Genomic DNA, 19,603 nt, shown 5'->3' with positions numbered 1-19,603 from the left:
CAGATAGCAGGGGAGAGAGAGAGAGGGAGGGAGGGAAAGAGGAGGAGGAGAAGGAGGAGGAGAGGGGGGAGAGCAAGCGAAGGAGACAAAGATAGCACCACTGCACCTTTCACATCTGTGCTAAAAAGAGTCTTTGGAGAATACTGCCGGTATCAATAAATAACAATGGTGAGGTAGCGCTGCAGCTAAAGACGCTTAAAAACATACAGTGGACAGAAACAGAGCATCTCCTACAGACACAGGAAATCTATAATTCCTGTAGTGAAAAAATAAAACAAGCAAACAGCATAAAGAATAATTTGTAAGTCACAAAAGTGAGGCATTATCAGGAAATATTTCCCCCCACTCTCCACATGTCTATCATTTCTGCTTCACTGAGCTTGAAACTAAAACAAATCCACGTCCTCTGTCATTTTTCGGTATAATAATTTTGCCAGATAGCATCAAAGTGAAAGCAGAGGCACGCTGACTTTCAAGGAAAATAATACCAGTGCAATTGTATTTGTTTTTTTATTTTTTCTTCCCACTGACATGAATGGATATGAAAAGTCTAAACCCACCAAGGTATTCTTCACAGTCTGAAGTTAGTGCTGTTTGTTCTGCTGCAGGTTCGCCCTACATTACTGCCAGAGGCTCCAACTGTTTTCAAAAATCCATTAAAAACAGCTGGAAGAGACAAGTTGTTGCTTTTGACAAACACAGTCCAACCTTGCAGTAGAAAAGACGGTAATAGCGTCAGACTGCGGAGGGAAAAAAAACACACTTGTGGGTTTCAGCTCTTCATAGGTATTAATGCTGATAGGTACTGTACAGGGTAAAATGACACCAGTATTTCCCTTTGCAAATGCACATATCAGCAACTGTTACAGGCTCACTTTTATGGAATAGAATCACAGGTGCACACTGGAAAATGAAAATGGCACATGAAAGCCAAATAACTTGTAAAGAAAAGTGCTTTAACAGTACTTCCCACGCTTACAACTTTTCAAAACCATACTTTGCTTGGCCAGATTTTCTGTTTTCTTGCAAAAATATTAGATTTGTCCAGAACCCCAATTCCACAAAAGTTGCATGTACATAAAAACAGAATACAATGGGATACAACTGTAAATCCTTTTCATCATGCAGTGGGGGAAATAAGTATTCAGTTGTATGGCTTGACGATTTTACACGCCACTCCCAACGGGTGCTCATTTCAGACCTCACAGTGTTCAGATGGGGATTGGCCCATTCTTCCACGCAGACAGTCTTTACATCTTGGAGACTGTGAATCTTTAGAAAGAATTTCACTTTCAGTTCTTCAACAATTTGTGAGCTCAGTTCCCAAATGCTCTCTGTGAATGCTGTTAAAAGAAAAGGTGATGTAACACAGCAGACATGCCCCAATCCCAACTTTTTGCAGGCATCAAATTCAGAATGAGTGAAAGCTCTGTAGCTTTCTAAGTAGTTAACAACTTTGGGTCGTGTAGTTTATGTAGTTCATTACAATGACAGCTGTCGTTTGTCTAAAATCACCTCTTCAACTAAGATGTCTGTGATCAAATACTGTGAAATTCGTTTAGAAAAAGTTTAGCATTTACCCGATTCCACCCAACAACTTCTCTCTGTCCTCTCCTTGAAACACATCGCCCTGCTGCCTGCGTGAAGACTGACCTACCTTAGTCCCTACATCAAACATACCTGCACTTTACTCGGTGTCAGTACTCCGTGTAAGAACATGATAATTCAAACTCAGACTGTGATTATTTCTCTTGATGTTTGGATGTAGCTGAACTACTTTTTGAGAGCAGTTCAGATTCAGGTGCACATTAACTATTAATTAATGTAGGTTTCCCAACAATGCAGTTTGAACATGAAATATCTTGTCTTTATACTGTATTCAACTGAATGAATTTCAGAGAGGATTTGCAAATCATTGCATTCTCTTTTTATTCACAGTTTACACAGCATCCCAATATTTTTGGAATTAGCGTACAAAGTAATTATGAACTGAGCTTTTCTGTGTTAAAAGTAGCACTAGGGAGTCAGTATGATTTAATTTAAAGAGTCAACTTTTGCATGAATTCTCGCGTTGGTGCACAGACACTAACAGTAAGTAATCTTTGTCTAATTAACAGAACAAGGTGTTTTTTTTTGTGTCTGTCTTGTTTGTCATTAAGGCTTTCCAAGATGGCTGCCATGAAAAATTAGTTCATTAAAACTTTTTTCTAAAGCAATTATGCAAAATCTTCTACTTGCTGTGTTCCTCCCCAGCGTCACTGTCTATCTGTTGTTTCAGAGTTGTAGAAGTTTCCCTCAGTACAGATGAGGTCAGCCGCATGGCATCATCATTGATGACCTTAAAAACACACTCCCTAGGGTAATCAACATCAGCCTCATCAGGAGGATAAACTACCGATGCGCGAAATGGCGCGACTTAAATGCCGTTCGCCAATCGTCTGTTTACCGCCGACAAGACTCCTCCGATCAAGTCCCCTGGCAGGGACAAGCTGGGCTCCGCTGTTTTTCTCCATACCTCAGCACCAAAACTCATTACTTGTGCACGCACACATGCACACAAAGGACACAGACAACCATCAGACATGCATGGGAACGCACACACATGCACACAGGCGCAATATCTCCTGTGAGTCGTCACTGATTGAGTTAACGCCACAATTAACGGCCCGGTTTACAATGTTTCGATCCAAAATGGAGGATTGAGGGAGAAACAAGTGCTGAGCCAGTCAGTGGGAAGAGGCAAACGCTGCAACTCTCCTCTTACTATTAGACCACCGGGAGTCATCCACCAGCTTTCTCCACAACCTCTGTCCACTCTGGCCTCAGAGAAATTGAGGAACATTACCTTTTCATATTTACCCATTCCTGTGTAAACCTCCCCACGGCTTATTCCCCGGCCTTCCACCTTTGCTTCTCTCGTTCGAGGAGCTCTGCCACATTTCTTCCCTGGCCTTTATCTAATTCAGGGAAGATTTGCAAAAACGTTTTTCAACATTTACAGGCACACACACCAGGGGGATATTCTTTGCAGCTATATCACCTACAGCATTAAGTTCTGCTGGAGAAATTACAAATCTTGCTCAAGGACACTTTGACAGCAATTACCTTTTTACCTTAAAGGTACAGTTTGTAAGATTTGGGAGGATTTGGTGGCATCCAGTGGTGAGGATTGAAGAATGCAACGAGCTGAACCTTCTTACGGTTCCTTCAGTTCTCATTGGTCAGGGAGTTTTAAGCAGGAGATGAATTATGCCCAGAGGTCTTTTCCTCTCCACAACAAGTCGACCAGGTGGCCGACGTGAAATGTGAAAATGCAATGAAAACGTGAATGGCCCTACCTAGAGCCAGTGTTTGGTTTGTCTGTTCTAGGATATTGTTGAAACATGATGGTGCAACATGCGTTCTCCGTAGCCAAGGACCCGCTCCCTGTGTAGATATAAATGACTCATTCTCAGGTAACGAAAACACAATGATTCTTATTCTCAGGTGATTAAACACTTAAGAAAACACACTGACTATATTATATTCAATTTCTGCCAGTATATCCCCCTAAATCCTATACACTGGACCTTTAAAATTTAAAACTGTGATAAAAAAAAATATATCAACTAATATCCACAGTGTGCTCCACTGCTGGGACACACTCTCTACTCTGCTACTGAGAAATGCTGAAATGCCAAGGCTCTCAAATGAATTAATCACTACAGCAATTAATACATTTGCGCTGATGTCGCCTGGTCCTGACATTTGCACTGCACGCCAACAACACTCAGGTAAAACAACTTCATAAGCGCAGCATTAAAATGCTAAATTGCCGCTGTAGTTTGAACATGCAGAAAGTTATGGATTTCAGCTTTAAAGTGATATTTTATTGATCTCCTATAAGCGGAATCTCTTTGCTTGCTTTCCCCGCTTGGTGGGAGGTCACAGAGTGCAGCCTCAGCTGAAGAACAGCATCCGACAGCTTGCGGGGCCGATTCTTGCCGACACAGGGGCTGAGAAATGGATCTTTGAGTTAATAAAAGACGGACTATCTGCTCACTATTCCACCCTGCAGTTGAGTTGCTTGGTGTCTCCGTCTCCCCCAGCCTCGCTCCGGGCGTGCCTTTAGTAAAATGGGTGGGAAGGAGCTCGAGGGACCCGTTCAGAAATGTAAAGTATTAGCCAACTTAACAGAGGCAAATGCACCCATAAGAGGGGCGTGCTGTGTCACATATTAAGGAACACAGAATTTTTTGGCAGCACCCCAGGATTTATAGCCCGGGCTGATGGAAGAAATGACTCAGAGATGAGTCAGGACTCCTCAGTAAAACAACACAGACCACAAATACACACAGGTGTCCAATCTGTGGGTTTGGGACCCTCTAGACGAGTCACAAGATGATGAACATAATAGCAAGGTCATTTCGCCGTCATTCTTTTTTAAGACAAATCACAGTAACAATATCTCACAATCCAAAGGAACATCTTCATATTGCTTGCTCCTGCAGTCCAAACCCGAATGTATTCTTTTTACAGTCATATAAAGCAGAGAAAAACAGCAAATCTTTACTCTTATTAACTGACTAACAGTTTCACTTCTATTTATGGTAAATGTATTGAAAACATTCTGTACAGATCATAAATCCTCCACACCAGACGCTCCAACTACAACAAACAAGCCATAAAACAAAACAACACCACAATGCATCTGTTTAAAATATCACCAACTGCACAAATGATCACAAAACAGCTTTAAAATGATACAAAATATCCTTTGTTGACCAGAGTTTATCTGATTTATCTATTTATTTATCTAATTTATTTAATTTTAAAAGAATTCAATGACAGTTAAGAAATTGGATTGCATTGGCATAGCGTCTTTCTAGTCTAACGACCACTGAAAGCACTTTTACACTACATATTACAATGACCCATTTACACACACTTTCAGATACATGCATGCACTGGTGGCTGAAGCTACCTGGCGCTTGCTACTCAGTTTAAACATTCACACACTCACAAACATCAATGGCACAGCCATCGGGGGGCAATTTTTGAGTTCAGTATCTCGCCCAAGGATACTTCGACCTGAGGACTGGAGGAACTGGGGAACAAACCACCGATCTTTCGATTAGTAGGCGACCCGCTCTGCCTCCTGAGCCACAGCTGCCTGAAGAGCCTGCACTTCATCCTCTGAAAGCTTGCTCCATGCTTTTACTACACAAAATGTGAAGAAGTTTTTCTCTTTTCAGAGAATAATTTTAAGGAGTTCCCTCTTAAATCATACCTTTTATATCAAAAGTGGATGAAAGGGCTCAGCTATAATATCGTATATCCTGTGGACAAGCTTCAAGACCTCAACCATGTCTCCTCTGTGTCTCCTGCATGCTAGAGTTTGTAATTTATAACCTCTCCTCATACGAGAGAATTTTACACCTGGAATAAGTCTCTCTAGCTCTTCTTAATTTTTATATATATGTAACCGTAGTTACTGTGCACATTATAATTTTGGGTTATTTTATTTACTTAAGTCACCTTACTGATTTATGTTGTTACAGAATGCTGTGGAAAGATGAATATTTTAGCAGGAATAATTCTGCATTGTTATTTTAGACTTACAGAATTAACTTTATTGCATACAGTGATTATTTCTTTGTCATTAATGACACTTACACTATTATTTTATTTATATATTTTCATGTGTACCTTTAAATTGCTATTTTATGTCCCCTTAGCTGCAAGTGAGAGCAACTATAGTTCCTACCTGATACACCTGGGGGACAGGTGTTAGTCCGAGACCGCAGAGACAGAGACCACAGTTGAGTTAGAGAGATGCTGGATGTGCACTGCCTTGCCATATTTTGGTATGAATTAAAAAAGGTAAAAACATGTAGCCTGCTTATTACCCATAAACCAGAAGGTCCGGAGACCGCCACCAGACAAGAAGGTAGGGTTACATATGTATTTTTAAGGTCCGGTGTTTAGTGGCATCTAGCGGCAAAGTTGCAGCACTGAAACTTTGTCCGTGTGCCAAGTGTGTAAGAGGACTGTGGTGCGAAAACGCAAATGGCCCCATCTAGAGTCAGTGTTTTGTTTGTCCCTTCTGGGCTATTGTAAAATAACATGGCGGACTAGGTACATATGGATATATAAACGGCTCGTTCTAAAGTAACGAAAACACAACGATTCCTATTTTTAGGTGATTATAAATTAATAAAAACAAAGTCATTAATATTAAATACCATTTCTACCAATAGATGGCCCTAAATCCTTCACGCTGGACCTTTAATTTAGAATGACACCTGAGTGAACTAGCAAATTCAAGATGAGATCTTAACACTGATTTATATAATGATAAAAAAAATATTTCTTTGTATATATTTGGGAAAGTTCTTCTGACTTTGTTTTTAATCAAAATGTGTGTTTGGAAATTCAACTGTCGGCGTTTTACTTCTTAAAGTCTTTAAAAATAATCAAAACAATAAAGTAGTGTAGTTGAAACCTCACTTTGTGTACATGTGCAACTTATTAAACCGGGTCAAGGGCAGACATTCTTCCATTATAAGGAGACGTGGATCAAAAAGGGCTCAGAGACACTGGCCCAACTCAAAGGGCACTTTGTGTTTGCTAGTTGGCTCAGCGGGCGTCCTTATTTGAATTGTTGCAGTGAGAGAAACAAAACTGATCATGATCAACATAATAACATCAACGCCACAGCGCCAACCTCTGATTAAATCACTTGAAAAGCATTATGGGTTGCTGCCAGCTCGTTCAGAGGAAATATGAGCCGGCATAAATTCCATTGATTAATCTATGTGGCTTAAGCTGCTCTTTACTTTCTAGACATCCACAGAGGAAGTTTAAATATCAAACAGAAATATGGATGACACAGTTGAATATTAAACCATGGCTCTCCTCCAACTAGACTCTTTGCATATGTAATAGAGGCCACTAGGCGTGTTTTTTCCCCTTTTATTACAGTGAAATGTTTCCAAGGACCACTTGGGAATGTTTTTCTGGCTGTAGTTTGCCCCTGTGCTTTGGGCTTTGCATTGGTGTGGCAGCTCAGACTGGCAGCAATACGGCTCACACTTTAGTGAGCACTCAAATTCAGCAATTAAACTCCATATTTTAATGACTACAGTTTAGTTTAATGCAACTGGGATTTGGAGTGGCTAAAGGAGATGTGCCATGGTCTCTGTAATGTCCAAAAATCTGGTCGTGTTGAAATTTTAATTATAAAAATAGGAAAGAAAGAGAATAAAATGGTGAAATAGAAAAGATAATGGGACCCCCTTTTCTCCTAATCACAGAGGTATTACGAGGTGACGTCAGAGCGCTGTCTCGTCCAGCCTTGAAAAGCCATCCATCCCTCTGAGCTCGCTGAGTGATTATATCCTGCAACAAGCCGTGATAGCATGGGTCCACCTCTCTGAAGTTGAGGCTCTAATTGTATATCACTATTAAAGGCTCAGTCGCCCACATCTGCTCTCTCCGCGAGGTTACTTATCATTTACCGTTCCTCATCCATCCCTCTTTTGCCTCCTATTGACTGTTTATCCTGCTTTGTAGAATAATGTCGTCAGATCATGAAAAGCACAAGTCACTCTCCTCTCTCTCCTTTATCCAACGCAGCCCGCTCTCCCGCAAAGGTCCCGCATTCATACATGGATAATGAACCGCACCAACCCTGTGGAAGATGTGAAGATGTGTTTTAATGTCTGTGTTCAGGTAAGGATGATTTATACTCCAGACAAGACTGGATGTGATGGATGCTCAGGTAGTTTAATGTGGCACTGCGTGCAATTAAGAACTATTTAAAGTTTATGAAGAAGATGGTGCCCAAAATAAACACAGACGGTGAAATCCAAAACAAAGACAACACCGGCTGACTGACATGAATTTACATGTAATGATACAGGAGGAAGAAAACAATCTGAACTAGTGCTGCTTCTTAATTGGAAAACAGGAGGGGATTTTCCCTGAATCAAACAGGATAGAGAGATTATACTTTTTTTGGCAAAACATGCAGGAATGTGGTGTTTCTTTTTGTCCCTTTTTTAGCGATCTTCCAACATGAGCACCTTTTGTTTCATAGAACATTTTTTATCTTATTATTTACCAGGTGTAAGCTGTGCGTTCATGCGTTTGGTTGTGTGTGTGTGTGTGTGTGTGTGTGTTTGTATCTATCTGTCTGCGGCTGATCTTGCAAACTGCTGGACCAATCAGCCTAATACTTTGTGTGCACAGTTATGACTGTATGTTCAAGGTTTTCTCGTGGGGGCGGTGATTCATAATTATTGGAAAACCTGTTCTACTTACATCAACTGCTGACTCCTAACTCATTTTAACCTGCTAGTAGGGGGCCCCAAGTTTGCCAACTTGACTGTAAGGGAGCCGAGAGGGACGATTCCACCGTGCGCAGCTGCAACCGTTCCATGTGCTGCACGGCATCATACAACACTGGTGGCTTACACAGTAAGGCGTTTTGCCTGCCTCATTTTGTAGACTTGTAGACTTTGATGATTTGGTCATTTTCCCTTATTATTTGTGCTTCTACCACGAGTAAAAGTAGTTTTGTCTGTTTTAATTGTGTTTATTGTTGTTATTTCCTACTTAATTGTGCTTTAGCCAAGAGACAAAGTTCATACTGTTAAAAGTCCACTTATGAACACATGCATCACAGATTAGTGGCAGTGTTTTAGCTATAAAAACATACATACATTCATCCTCATAATTACATTGAATCTATATTTCACATACAGTGTCTGTTAGTAGGAAATTTGATCTGCTCTCTGCAACGCTCCATGGTTCCATCAAAAACAGACAAGGCATGTATTTTTATTAGCTTCTGGGAGACTTCTGAAACACGCTGCGGTGCGTCTGCTGTATTACAAGAATTGTCTGAGTGGCTGCGATCAGCTCAGGCAGCCACCTGGCGGAGAGCTGCACTTTACTGATTGCACTTCTGAAGTTTTCAGAATATAATTCATCACATTGACAAAGCACTGATCATTCAAAAAACCAATTATAAAACAGAAGACGACATATTTGATATATTCTGTACATATATTTCTGTCTGCTGTTTTGCTAAACATCTGTTAATGGACCTCACGCCCATATGGTGCCTGCTACATTATGGAACAGATAACTGTTTAAAGTCTAAGATTCAGAAAACGATGAATCATGTGCAAATTTGACAATAAAATAGTGTAGGAGAAAGTGAATATTTCAAATGTGTAAAATAAATCGACGCAGCCTTAATCATGGACAAGGCCTGCTCTGCCTCACACATTTTGTAATGAACCTGCTTTAATACATTCTTGGCGTATCTGAAATGACACTGAAGCTGCACAAACAACATTAACAATCAATATCTTTTCACTTGGAATTGATTCTGACCGGAGGTGTGGGCACATTGTGGCATTCAAAGCCATATGGATCCCCCCTTTTTCTGTCTCAGACCTGACATTAATGTCTGTTTTGTCTATAGTGAACTGTTGCTCAAATGTAAAGGATGCTGGCCTCAGAGAGAGTCAGACAGACACACAGACAGGCAAGGAGACGGAAGGCGAGATAGCAGAGGGGCTGTGACACACAAAAGAAGCTCTCATCAAGATGAATTCTCCACAGTGCACGCCCTCAGCGAGGGTGCCAGGCAGCTCCCGCTAGCCCATCGTGGCCATGTCCAAAAACAAAGTGCTTATCTCGCTCATCTCTAACCGTCTGGCCACTGACAGAGCAGAGGCCACACTTAAGAAAAAGACTAAGGGGGGTTCGCAAACACACATCAGCTTAGTATTCATGAGAAGATAATAAACTGACAAATTAAGCATCTGAAGCAGCGTGCGGCTAAAACGGAACACGAAATAACCACAACATATGTAAGTAAAATATAACGTAAATCCACAGAGATGCTCGCGCGCCATGAGACAACCCAGCCACTTCTATTATCTTTATAAAGTGCGGTATGCAAGCTTTGAAGTTCAGTGTGTGAGGGGTTCGGCTGCTCTCACAGGAAGTCAACCACAGTAGGGTGTTCACTTTGAAAAAAAAAAAAAAAAAAAACCCCTGTCTTTAAGCCTCTACTCTGGGCTGGCACACATATCCCTCTCTCAGCCAGAACGAAAGAGAGGAAAGAGAACAAAGACAGGAGAGAGGGAGAGGGGGAGAGGTGGAGAAGAAGAAAGAAAGATGAAGGAAAGTAGTTCTGGGTCAGATTTAGACCGGACGATATTCATGCAGCGCCAGCCTAATGGATGCCAAGTAGAATAATCTGCTCTTTTATCTCCAAGCCATGGCAACTGCAGGGTTTCATGTAGGTACGCAGCCCCCCTAAAGACCACCAAACACACACGCTCATGCACTTTCAGAACTATAAAAGAAACGCCAAAGCAAAATGAACACACTCCCCAGTGACTGAAGCTAAATACAATCAACTTACACACAGCGTTTAACAAGCAAACACCCTCACATTACGTCATTTCCAGCTTGCGATATCCCCCGAACACACGGAAAATGCACAAACACTTCCGAGCAGGCCTCCATAAATAATTCACCCATTTTCTTAAAATAACCCATCGCCCTTTTAAAATATATCCTCTTTTCTTTGTGCAAACAACCCTCCAGCCTGCACAGCAGAGTGGTCATGGAGTAATTATTTACACGTTCCACCAGAGAGCACTGATAAGAGCCCGTACAGGAGGAGAGAAAGAGCTCCTGGAGGGGGGACGAGGGGAGTCAGGTAGCATGTCAATCTGTGGCCCATTAGCAGGTGATGCCAGGCAGGCATGTTCAAAGCAGCTCCCAAGGTACGACGGGCCTTTCTCTTCTGAATAATTGACTGACCGCAGCCCACGTTCTCTTGCTCCTCTCTATCTCCTCTGCGTCACCTGCGCAGTTCCTCTTCTTCTATTGTTTCCCCCCCCCCTCTACTTCCCATCGCTCTGTCTTGTGCATTTTCTTTCATACTTTTCTTCGCCTCCTGCTCTATCTTTCCTCTCCCCTCCATCACTCTGCGTCTCCCAAGGCTATGAATTGTGAAGGTTGCCGGTACATATAGGCACTTATGTAACCGATGAGATAAAGAAGGGAGCGTTCTGAAAGCACTCGATGTGAGACATCCTTGCAGAGGCGAGGCATCTCTCATCGCGTGTTTACTTCTTCGGGACAATTTCTAACACCACAGCTGCTGTTTGGTAATGCATGCAGACAGTGAAGGGAGAGAGGGTGACTGGGAGGACTGGGTGCAGGAGGATGAAATGTTTGTACTGTTTTCTGTTTAAACACTTGCGATAGATTGAGAAAAGATCTGAGTGGACATTTGAGGGCGGTGAATACTGAGCAGGCTCCGATGAGATAGACCTGAACAGAATGAGGGATGGCGAAGGTTGGGAGGGGGGTCGTTACACTACACAATGATACTCAAGGAAATCCACCCGCTCTCTCAATAGCCACAATGCCTCCTCTGAATATGGAAAACCCCCTTCCTGGAACAACTTTGTGATGAGGCACAATACATTATCCCGAGGAATCAAATCAAATTCAAACACCTCCCTGCCTCTGTTCGATATGCAGCGCAGCATCTGGCCGGGGCCATTAATGAATGCCGCCTCATGCCACCTCCTAATGGAATTGCCTTGTCTTGGAGTTCACTGCTGTGACACCGGCTCAGCAGTGGCAAAAAGATTACTAGAAAGATTAAAAGACAGAATAAACCAGAGGCTGCGCATGACAGGCAGCCAGGCCCCGCGATCACACATTAGATAATTGGTGTAAAAAAAATCCCCCGTCTCCGTCTCTCCTCTGTTTTCCGCCGAGGTTCGGAAATGGTGGGCAGCAGATCCCCGCCTGGCGTGCTGTCACACCTCCGCAGTGAAAACTGTTTGAAGAGGCTGGAACAAAGCCTGTGTGGTGTATGTTATGTCTGTGTGAGAATGTTGCCTTTGTGGACCCAGTGATGAAACTAAATCCAACGGCATAGTTACGCAGCTGGTTAGATTTTAGATGCATCTCACTGACATACACAGACAGGCAAAGATTCACACAAAGGCGAGCACACACACTTCCTTCCTCACTCCAAAACAAACACCCTCTCACTCCACTACACATGCACGCTTTATCTCCCTCCCTTATTGTGCCAGTGCATCTTTCTCCCCTTCATTTTTTCCACTTTGCTTCACTCTACACTATCTTTCTATCTATCTACAATGTTTAGTTATCTCTCCCTCCATCTCTTCCCCTCGCAGAGCAGCCCAGCGATGGGCTTGTGCCCTTTCATAATTCATGGAGTTGTTCTTATGGCTCAGGCAGCCATGTCGGATGTGAATCTGTGCGCCTCAAAGGCTCACTCAGCCTGCACCACCTCAGCCGGGAGGGTTACAGCTCGAGCTACTGTGCTCAGGTACCATACAACACTAAATCAACACGCTCAATCACACCTGGGTCATATAGCACATGCAAATGCTTTTGTTTAAACCCCCACAGACTGCACCACTTTTTTTTTTTTTTTTTTTTTTTTTTAAAGTCCACCACTTTTTTTTTTTTTTTTTTTTTTTTTTAAAGTCAATTTGGTATGCTTTTATGCAGCCAACAACGGGGCTGGGCAAAAATTCAAGTCCTTTATTGTATCATCTCATTGTTCTACAATGAGATGAGTTTTTGTTTCATTACAAATATGTCAAATGAAATGAACCTTAGTTTGACTGTTTTGTGGATTTTATATAATTTTACCATGTTGTGATGTACTGTGTATTTGTTTAATATCAACTAAACCTGCATTAAATGTTTTTCTGGCCACTTGGGGGCAGTGTAACATTCTGTAAACGTATTGTCATATTATAAATTGTTGTAGTGAACATGTTGGCTTAATGAGCAGATACAGAGAAACTTTAGCAATCATGAAGTCACGTTCGTTTCACTCTGTTTTGGTCTCCACCAACTTCTGAGGAAAATATCTGACTCTTTCTTTGAGCTACTAAATGCTCCACTGTGTTCAACAACAGGTTGCTAACTTGGTCTTTCATTTGGTGCTGAGAGGGTTAATGTACAGTGGGTTTGTTAGAGCCTGTTTTGCTGAAAACAGTTGCTGCTGGACACAATGATAATGAGACTGCTGAGAGTGAACGGGTCTAAGGGTCTGATAAGGATTTTTTGGGGTGGCTACCGATCAGCGATCTTCAGAAGCGGTATACGCTGATACCAGTCATCAAGTCTATTTAAAACCTTCTATTTATTCTCTAGCATTAAATTCAGGCAACATGTGCAACATATTTCACTCTCTCTTAAAGTCACACCTTAAACCATGGCAGCCTATACTTGGTTTTTGGGAGCAGCTTGGAGCCTAACAAATATAGCTTTACGTTGGTAAAATAAAAGTTCGAATAAAAGCTAAATGTGCACAACACACAAAGTTAGAACAATAAATTACACAGAAGCAAATGGTGTTAGTTTTCTCAGCTAACTTACAGATTAACACTAGTTAACACCAGGCATTAGAAGTACATTTTTTCTGTTCGGAGGAACGCCAGTGCTGATATTAATTTGGCACCTTTTAGAGACGATAAAGTTCGCAAATAGGGGTGAGCACAGATGTGTTAAATGTGCCGTGCCGTTTTCCACAGTAATCTTGGGAGTTAGATGGAAAAACCTAGCTGATGTCATGGCATTAAATGTCTGCCATTTTAGTCTTCTCTAAAAAAAAAACCCCAAAGTTTTAGTCAGTGGTTGATATGTCAGTCTTTAGTCATCAGATTATGTTTTCAAACCAATGATTTTGACATGTTAGCCTTATTAAGTTCACATAAGATTTTTTTATATCATTATCTGATGAAAGACACGCACAAAAACACTTCTCCAGTTGGCTCCTCTGCCTTTATAGAAATCACTGATCAAACTATTTAGTACAAATATCAGCCAATAGTGATTGGTGGCCAATTGATCAGAGCGCCCTTCAATGAAACACATAAGTTGTAAGCCGTAAAATTAAAACAAAGACGCTGAAATGCTCGATACTGCAGAGTCAGGTGATGATCCTCTGTGCATTTGTCATTACAGATGGCTCCTTTCACATTATATGGAGTAAATTACTCATTGGTAATAGAAAATATGGACAGGAGAAGCTTTAAACATCCCAATATTGGTTCCAACCATACAGCCCAGGCTTGGCTAACAACTTCTCCAGGAATACCTGTCTTTATTCTGTCCACCAAATCCATCACTGCCACCTGAGCAAAACACAGACATAAATTTAAATATCATCTCAGAAGTGTACACGTACATGCATCCTTCCATCCATATGAAAAAAAATACATCACTTTTTCAAATAATGAAACACCATGACACACTCACTGTGTTCTTGAGGCAAAACGACAGATTTGATTGGTCACTTGTTTGGAAGCTGAATTAAGCTGCAGGGCGTTTGATTCTCGCTGCGCGGATCTGTGGGTAAAATGGTCCATGTGGCAGCAAAACAAAGGATGAGAGTCTCCGCTTAACAGGCAGCTGAATTAGTGAGTGTGTTTCATGTGCGTTGTATACTATATACACAGTCACACAAATGCACACACACACTGATGAACACACAAATTTGCCTGTGAACAACCCCATTAAACACACAGACACCTCAACTGCTAAGCACTCACAGCTGGGCTTTTCTTTCCTCACGCACCCAGCCCAGATGAGTGACAGCTTTATGGACACATTCTGAACACAAAAACACACACACACACAGAGGCACACACATTAAAGGCACACTCTCACACACCGCAACCACACAAACACTCACACACACACACACACACACAGCCTCACACCAACAGAATGAAAAGGAGACTCGTTAGCCACTTTAATCAATGTTAATCACTGCAGACTCGCCTCACTGTCAAGACTGCGACAATGTCTGTCTGAGGAGGAAGGGAAAGAGAGATGGAGCAAAACAGACGGAGGGAGAGAAACACAGACAGACTGGGTGGAGCAGGGCGGGGAGAGTGTAAAAATGTGAAACGGTATCCAAAAATATACACTGCCCGTGGAGCGGTGAACCCACTGCAGTTTTGATGTACTTTATCTTGTTTTTCAAGGTCTGTTTCTTGGGTGCGTGTGGCTGGGCCTCGGTGGGAGACGTGGTCGGGCCAGGCTCGGGGTTTAATTTGAGCCGGGGGACGGAGAGGGAGGGGATAGAGGGCACGGGGAGGGAGGATGCGAGAGGTGGCTGGGCAGAAAGATAGAGAGGAGGGATAGGAAAAGAAGAGATGAAGGAATATAGAGGGGAAGATAAGAATTGAGTCGAATGGGGGGGAAGTGTGCCCAGGCGTGGAGATAGTGGAGAGGTGAAACGCTTTAAGCGAGACAGAAGAAAGGGATGCAGAGACGGAGGGCAGCAAAGGAGGGAAAATTGAAAGATGAGAGGAGAGATTATTAAGAAAAGATGTGTAATGCATAAATAACTCGTGACAAAGGGAATGGATCCGCTGAATGTGCTGTGAAAAAAAAACACATTGTTTTGAAGTTGGACCGGTGCAGGCCAAGGTGAAGGGAGAGCGACGAAGAGGAGGGAAGGAAGGGGACTGCAGATTGGGGGCAGAAAGTAACACACAGATTGTGTTTATCAATATGTAATACAAATGTGGGTGTTATGAAATGGGCTTTGGCCTTCACGGTTTAACCAAAACTTTAGTGCAAAGCTTAGCCGTTGTGCAGGCAGCCGGCGGGAGCACAGACTGAATAGTAATGTCTGCGAGTGGTGATTAGAATTTCAGATAGAGACAGGCAGGCCGCTTTGCCATGATTCCTGGGCCTAATGCAGCCGGCCTGTGTAGCGAGGCATACAGCAGCTCTGAATGTGACCTTATGTGCGTAAAGATAGAATACTCTAACAGCCTAATGTACTGAGCTGTGTGAGCGCAGCTTTGCATTCATATGTGCCGAAGCATGACAGAGCAAGGTGATCTGACCGTATTTAACATGCACAGATCAAACTGTAAACACACACTGCTCAGAGCGGCAAAAGCAAACACAGGGTTTAAGAGTTGACCCGGCGCAAGGGTCACGCTAACAGGCTTCACATCATATTAGGCGCAAACAGACAACACTTCACATGCCGTTTCCGTGAAGTGTGTCCGTCTGTCTGGAATTGACGGCTGTCAGTTTGCAGGGATCAGCGGGAGGAGGAGAGGGAGGAAGAGGTGAGCGGTGTCGGGGCAGAAATGACAGGGAAGGAGCAGATGGAGAGGGCAGAGATCAGGAGAGGAGGAACAGAGAGGGGGGGAGCGAGAGAAGGAAAAAAAGGGAAACAGAGAGAGAGAGACAGAGGGAAAAAGAGAGAGAGATAAGAGGATAGCCCCCTCCCTCCCTCCCTGTCAGTCTTTATGATCGTCTATTTCGCGTCTTCTCTCCATCAGCGACTCGGTAACCTTCAGCACAAGACCCAAGTAGAGATGATGAATTGAGACGGAGAGCAGAGAAAGGACGGAGATTAGCAAACACAGGCAGATGATGAAAAATGACAAACAGAGAGAGAGAGGAGGAAGAGGAGGAGGAGGAGGAGGAGGTGTTAGAGGAGGAGAAAGTAAAAAGTGGAGGGAGGAAAGGTGACATTGGGGGAGGAGTGTGGAGGAGAGCAAGCCGCTGGCTTTTAGCTGGAGGACGGCCACAGGATGACATTAGAGGAACGCACTTTGGCTGCTCCTGCTGAGAGGGTCTGCGCACACACATACTCACACACACAAAGAGGCAGCGCGGATAAACAGACACATGGACAGACAGCTCTGTAAACACACACAGACACACACACACACACACACACACACACACACACACACGTAAAAATAAGCACCTAACTGGTGCTGCATACTTATGCCTCCTAACCTGTGGGGAGCCCGCCCCGCCTCCCCTCCACCTCTTGTGCGCTGGCCTGATAACCTTCATGGCAACTGGGCTAAACACACACTCAGGGTGACAGGCCTGCCTACCTGCAAAAACAATGATAACTTTGTCTGGGGGGGCTTTAGAGGCTGCTGCCAGTTCGTTACAATACTGATACAATTATTTGCACCAAAAATGGAGCATTTGACACGTTTGTAATTTAAGCCAAATGAACGTTATCGCGTTGAAACAGAGCCGTATTTTAGTGTTAATTTTACGACAGGGCGGATATTACTTATTGCTTGGGTTAGACAGATAAATCAGCTTGCTAATATATTTGACTGATACTGGCCTTTAATTAAATATCAGATGTCAGCCAGTCTGTGCTGTAAAATAAAATAATGGCGTTTTGTCCCTCCGATGATACTAAAAAACAGACTGTAAAACCAGCAATGACATTTATTTTATTTTCATTTTTTATTCACTCATGTGGTCCTTTAAAGGGACAGTTTGGATTTTTGGAAGTGGGATTTTGTGAGGCACTTATCCACAGTCAGTGTTTCACCTACAGTGAGTGTTGGCTGGCAAGTTCCCAATTTGGAAAAGCAGGCAGAGGTGTCACCATGGGGCACCAGCAACATACTGCTGTGGATGGGTGCTGCAGCAAACATATTATAGCCACTTAAACATACTCAATATCAGTTCAAGTGTATGCTATATCAAGAATATTTTCATCATTTATCTTGCTGTCAGACAGCCCTTTTTTGACAGGGAACTGAAGCCGTTATATCTATCAATGCTCTCTTTAAAGCCACCAGACTCCATAAACAAAAACAGTAATTTTACCTCACAGAACACAAGAGTTGCTGGTCTACTGCTGCATCGATCGTTCAGTTAGTTTGTGTTACTGTGTGACTTTGGTGAATCTGAAAAACAAACTAACCAACTTTATCAAATTTATTGTTTTTGTCAAAGAGGTCTGCTGGCTTTGCAGAGAGCGACCTCAGTTTACCGTTGGAAAGGGCTGTCTGACGGCATGATAATTCAGTGAAAATATTCTAAATACACTTTCACTGATAAAGATTTTTTGGGTGGCTTAAACTATCCCCAAACTACCCCTTAATATTTTTGTGAACTCATTCTTTTTTTAAATGCAGTGTTGTATCCCAGAACTTTCCATTTTTTTGCCTGAACATAAGGAGTCCTGCCAATTCTAAATTAATTTCATTTGTCGATAATTTTAAGTGAGCAGCAGGAGTGGAAAGTGGTTAATTGCAATTACCATCATCACTGCGACAAATTCACCTTTTGCACACTTGTACTTTGAAAAAACAGGAGTTTAACCTTCACTTGAACAAAAAACATTTTTTGTACTCTTTTCACCCAGTGGAGAGTTAAATTAGGATGTTATGGTCTTAATCACGACAACTATTAAAACTGCATGAAACTGGAATAAATCATGAACAAATGAATGAATGAGCTGCTTATCTGCACACAACTGGTTCAACTGAAATGGCAATTTCAGTCCTCTAAACTCCTCGATTAGTTCAATTCTGAAAAATGCAAGGACACTGACGTCTTTATTTTCCTAATACAGTGCTTCAGTGTTTCAACATCAATGGTTGCATTGGTTTTGGTCAAACTAGTGGTGAAACCAATGTTGATTATCATTGACAAACATAAAATTAATTGCAAACATTTGTGATAATCAAAGTTATTTACCAAGCAAAAACCACAAGACGCTGGAACAAGTGATGTTTGACTGGCCCCACATTCTCAAATGTGAGGATCTGCTGCGTTCTCTATTTTACATAACTGTTAATTAAATATTTTGGGGTTTGGGATTGTTGTTTGGCCAAATAATGCTGGCCTTACACTTTTCAAATGATTTTGTATAAAACTCAGTCTGAGCCATCTTTAGTCAGTCTTTTTTTTTCTCATCTTGCCATTCAGACAAAATCAAACATGTTTAATATCTGCATAAGTTTTAGTCCTGCTCATGCAAATAGTGAAGAACAGCTGCGCTCTCCCCAGCACCAAACAGGAGGCAGCAAATCGGGTGGACAGTAAATATGAAGAGGAATGTGGGGAGGCCTAAAAACATTAGGAAGTCTCAGTTCTCTTGGACTGGAGGAAAGGAGGAGAAATTTGTGGAGTTGTGGGGTGAACAGAGTTGGTGTTTCATTCGGTGTGCATCTGATCCACCAACCAGCACTAAAATAGCGCCAGGCTGGAAAAGTTTGTATGTAAATCTTTAAGGATTATATTGATGCAGAATTGACAAGAATACTGTCCACATATGGTGCCTTTTATCTTGTGTTTTTACAGGTATGTGATCTTCTGGATACAAGAGAAATTGTCAGTATGTCATATTTCTTGAAGGGACTTTGGCATGATGTTTTCCACCTGCAATATCCCCAGTCTTTGCAAAATCTCACAGGGTTTGACTAAAAACTCACCTTGTCTTTAGATGTGAGAGGGTGACTTTAGTTTGTAAAAAGTCTTTTTAAAGTCTTGTGGTGTATGGTGGGCATAAGCTATGTGAAGACTTGACTTTCGGCTCTGGAACAAGGCAGGAGAGAAGGGATGGTGAAGAGAAAAGGGTGGTGGTGAAGGGAGAAAAACAACCTAATAAAAGGAGAGGTGACTCATTCGGTGATGAAAGGAGTGTTACTCCTTTTTCCAAATAACCCCCATTCTCACATGAGGCACCTCAAACACACACACACGCGCACACACCAACGACTAAGCGCCCTTT

At 42.3% G+C, this 19,603-nt stretch overlaps 1 protein-coding gene across 1 annotated transcript in view; it reads right to left on the bottom strand.

Moving 5' to 3' along the window:
* efna3a (ephrin-A3a) overlaps nucleotides 1–19,603 on the bottom strand; it is an 86,431-nt gene that overhangs the window by 22,362 nt on the left and 44,466 nt on the right. The window lies entirely within an intron of this gene.

Source organism: Epinephelus moara, chromosome 22 (assembly GCF_006386435.1).
Source record: "Epinephelus moara isolate mb chromosome 22, YSFRI_EMoa_1.0, whole genome shotgun sequence".
NCBI lineage: Eukaryota > Metazoa > Chordata > Actinopteri > Perciformes > Serranidae > Epinephelus > Epinephelus moara.
This window is presented reverse-complemented; position numbering and strand designations above follow the sequence as displayed.